This window comes from Penaeus japonicus, unplaced genomic scaffold, assembly GCF_977035675.1.
Source record: "Penaeus japonicus unplaced genomic scaffold, GWHDUDI00000001_assembly GWHDUDI00000009, whole genome shotgun sequence".
Classification (NCBI taxonomy): Eukaryota; Metazoa; Arthropoda; class Malacostraca; order Decapoda; family Penaeidae; genus Penaeus; species Penaeus japonicus.
In genome coordinates, this window is record NW_028234411.1 from 28462119 (window position 1) to 28467118 (window position 5000).

Here is a 5000-nt window from a genome sequence, read left to right on the forward strand (position 1 = left end):
TGATGTTATTATTATTGATATAATTATTATTGCCATTATCATAATCATCATCATCATCATTATTATCACTATCATTACTATTATTGTTATTGTTATTATTATCATGATTTTCAGTGTTATCATTGTTGTCAAGTTTATCATTACCGTCATTATTATTATTACTATAGTTAATTATTATCATCATTTTTAATAGTAGTTGTATTACCATTGTTAACATTGTTATCATCATCATTATTATCTTTATTTCCGTTAGAATCGTTATAATTTCCGTTGTCATTATTATCATTGATAACACTATCAAAGTTATCATCATTAATATTTTCCATAATTTTCTGATATAAATAAAGCAATAATTCTCTCTACTTTGTCTCTGTTCTGTCCCCTTATTGAGTACAAACATAACAACAATAAGGAGATAAGAAAACATGATAATATTAGTAATAATTAGAATAGTGATGCCAAAAGATATATCAATGATATAACGAACAATATCTTAAAATACGATCGCACGATAATCATCAACTCTATACATAATACACACATACAAAAGAATTTTCAAGATAGTCTACATATAATGAAGAAAAAAAAAGAAACAAATAAAGGTTAAAAAAAAGAGCAACAACAATGAAAAAGTAGAAACGACAGCAACATCGAGTCACGTGACCAAACCAGATCAGACCAACACGACATTGCATTAAGTCCCGGATGTTTGGGTCCCTCGCCGTCTCTCCGGATTTTAAGAAGCAATTCCCGGTTGGCAGAAAAAAAAATCCGTAATCTTGAATACTTCCCTCGATTCCCTCTCTTCTCCTCGATCTCTTTCTGTTCCCTCTTACTCGCTTCTCTCTTTTCATGTTCTCTTTCTCTTTCTTTTCTTCTATGATTGATTTCTCTATCTCCTCTCTTCTCTTTTTCTCAGACTCACTTTTCTCTCTCTTTCTTTCTCTCTTTCAACCTCTTTTTCTTTATTTCTCTATCTTTCTCTCTTTCTCTGTCTCTGTTTCTCCATTTATCTATCTCCTTCTCTCTGTCTTTCTCTTCTCTCTCTCTCTCCTTCTCTCTCTCTCTCTCTCTCTCTCTCTCTCTCTCTCTCTCTCTCTCTCTCTCTCTCTCTCTCTCTCTCTCTCTCTCTCTCTCTCTCTCTCCCCAATCTCTCTATCAGGCCTTTCTTTCTCTCTCTTTCCTTCACAACATGAATTCTATTTTTTTTACCCATCCTATGTGGACTTCTCACACATTCAATCATTTTTAGCCTCTTTTACTCTCCTTCTTCCTTTCTCCCATACTTCTACAATCTCTGACGTCAGTATTTCGGCTCAAGAAAATATTCCCTCTTCATTGTAGAAAATTCAAGAAAAAATGAAAGAGACACATCCAAGATAAACCCTATTCTGGATAACTCGACTTCCATATTGGCTAGAGTTGATTGAGTAACTCTACGGATACGCCCCGCCATGTTTCAACTATCTCCGACACCGGCTTCAAAGAGGGGTGATTCCAAAGAAGGGAAGGCGGCGAAGAAAGAGGAGGAAGAGGAGTAGTAGTAGTAGGAGGAGGAGGATGAAGAAGGAGGAGAGGAAAATAGGGGGGAGGGAGTAGAACGAACCCAACTTTTTTCCTTATTCGGGCTGTTAGGATTACTTTATTGTCGCGCACACACACACACCCACACACGCTCGCTTCGCCTTTGCTCCTATTTACAAGTTCTAAATGACAATGAAGGTTACGTAACGTCCATTTGTCGCTCCGATTTTAGCGTGTCTTTTTCGCGTGATTTCGGATGACCTGCGTGAACCACGCGTGGCAAAGTCTGTCGGATTTTTCACGATGGACGAGATCCACGCAAAGCCGCGATCAAAAAGAATAAACGTTTTATTTCGGGCGGGGAATGAAATGATAAACACGCGCTCATCTAATGGCAACACCGGAAGAGATCCATGTATCAGAGCACAGGCGGCGCTTTTTATGTCCTGGCTCGAGGTGCCACGTAGCCATTTTCGTGCTCTTATCCCTCCCTCCACGGCCTGCGTCCCTTTCTCAAGCCCTTCTTGTACCGCGTCTCCTATCGCTCGGAGGATAGAAATGGAGATAGACGGAAAATGGAGAATCTTCGTAGCAATACATACAAAAAATGTATATACCAGGAAGAGAGTATTAAAAAAAAAAAGAGAAGGGAATGTAAGAGGGGAAAGACACGGCCACAAAACGAAAATACCAAAAGCATCGCGCAACTTTCCACGGCAGTTGCCAACTTATCCCCTTATTCCCGGCCGGTGAACATGAAAGTCGGCGGCGAGGGGGGAGGGGGGGGGGGAGCAGACACGCCGCTTTGCCAGGACTGCGGAGCTAAGCAAGTTTCCTAGTGAGTCCTGTATGGCTAGTATGAGGTCCAGGGACATGGTGGGTGTATGCAGGATGGGAGGGGGGAGGGAGGAGGGGAGAGGGATATGGGGAAGAAGCGGGAGGGTTGGGATGAGAGGAGGGGGAGAGGGGGAGGGTGAGGGTGAGGGGAGGGGAGGGGAGGAATGGGTGACGGGATGGGGTGAGAGAGTGGGTGGCGAGCGGTTTTGGAGGGTATTATGGGTTTGTTGGGGTCGGGTGAGGTGGGGGGGATGGAAGGATGGAAGAGAGGGTATATGGGAAGGAAAGAATTGAGAAAGAGCGAAAGAAAGGGAGGGAAGGAGGGATAAGATCACATATGACCATCCTACAGCCGAGGGAGAGGTGGAAAAGAGAGAAAGAGGTAGGATGGAGAAAGGAATAAGAAAAAACAGGGGGGGGGGGGGGGGGGAGGGGGGAAGAGAGGGGGGAAGGGAGAGAGAGAGGGAGAGAGTGGGGGGAGTGAGAATGGAGAGAGGAGAGGGGGGAGGACGAGAGAGGAGGGCAGAGAGAGAGAGAGAGAGAGAAAGAGGCTGAAGGAGGAATAGGAGAGAAATAGGACGTCAGGACAATGACTGGTAAAATATATGGTGTGAGGTTCCCCTACCTTTGAGCTGAGGATGATGCTTCTTCCTTTGATCATTTCACATACAGGTTTTGTATGCAATGTACAAAATTATAATTCTAATGATAACAACAGTATAGAGGGTTATGATAATGATAATGATAAACACAATATTGATAATATGATAATAATAGTAATAATAATAATGATAATGATAATAATAATAATAATAATAATGATAATAATGATAATAATAATAATAATAGTTATAATAATAATGATGATAATAATAATGATGATGATGAGGATAATAATAATAATGATAACAATAATAATAATGAAAATCAATAAAATAAAACATAACAATGGAAACAATAACAATAACTATGATAACAACAACACCAACATCAATAACAATTATGATAATAATAACTTTAATAATGATATTGATAATAATAATGATAATAGAAAAATGTAATACTGACAATTATGGTAATATTAATCTTGATGATAATAATAATCATGACAACACTACCACGAAAAATAATAATAATGATAATAAAAAAAGGTGATATCATTAAAAATGACAAAATGATAATGAGAAAAGAAACATAACAATAATATTGAGAATAATTATTACTATGGTAATGATAATGGTGAGGGTGAAAATATTTGTAATGATAATGATAAAGATTATTAACATGATAACATCAATGATAATGATAATGATAACAATGATAATAAAATGATAATGATGATGATGGTGAAAATGGTGATTATAATAAGAATAATGCTGAAAATCATAATTACGATGTTGATAACAATGATAATAACAATAATAAAGAAAATAATATTGATGAAAATTACAATAATGACAACGATCATAATAACAACAGCGATGAAAATGATAATGATGATGATGATAATAATAATGATAATAATATCAATAACAAAAACGATAATGATCCTTACAATGATAATAATAATGATATTGATAATAATAATTGAAATGATTATAATGATTATTATAACAATAATAATGATAATAACAAGGATAACAATAATAACAACTACTGTTAATGACAAATTAATTATAAAGATGATGATGATGATGGTAATAATGGCAACAATGATAACGATGATGGCCTTGCTAATGATAATAATGGTAACGCTAATAGTGATACTTTTATTACTGATAATACTAATAGTAATAAACATGAAAATAATCATTATAATAATTGTACTAATGAAAATACTAATAATGAATATGATAATGATGGTTTAACAATGAATAAAACATAATGATAACGTGATAAAAATGATAATAACATACAGGATGATTATCATATCTAAGATGGTATAATGATAAAAACAAAATTAATGATGAAAATGTAAAATAATGAGGAAAAAATAATTATAATCATCATGATGATTTGAACAATAGTAATGAATAATATTATCATTAATGGTAATATATATTCTAATGATGTAAATGATTAATAAAATAAATGGATTGTGAATATGAGGATATTCATACTGATGATAAAGAAGAATTGAGGATGTAAATGATGAGGATAATGAATTAGTAATGATTTAATAATCATTTATAAAACTGATAACATCAGCAGTAATAATGATGGATATGATCATAATACTGATGATAATGACATTAACTTTAATGATGATAACAATAATGGTGACAGTAAAAATGACAATGACAGTATAACAATAACAGTAATAATATTGATAGTAATAATGATAGAAAATATAAATAAGAAATGAGGTAATATTCATAACGATAATAAAAGTAATATGGTAATAGTAATAATAACGATGCAAATGATAATGATGATGATACTAACAGTAATGATAATGATAATGACAACACTAATAATGACAATGATGATAGTAAAAATGATAAAGAATAAAGAATAGTAATGATAACAATAATGACAATAATTACAATAATAGATATAACAATGATGAAGATAATGATGATAGTAATGATAATGATAGTAATAGTAATGATAATAACGATACTAAGATACTGATACTT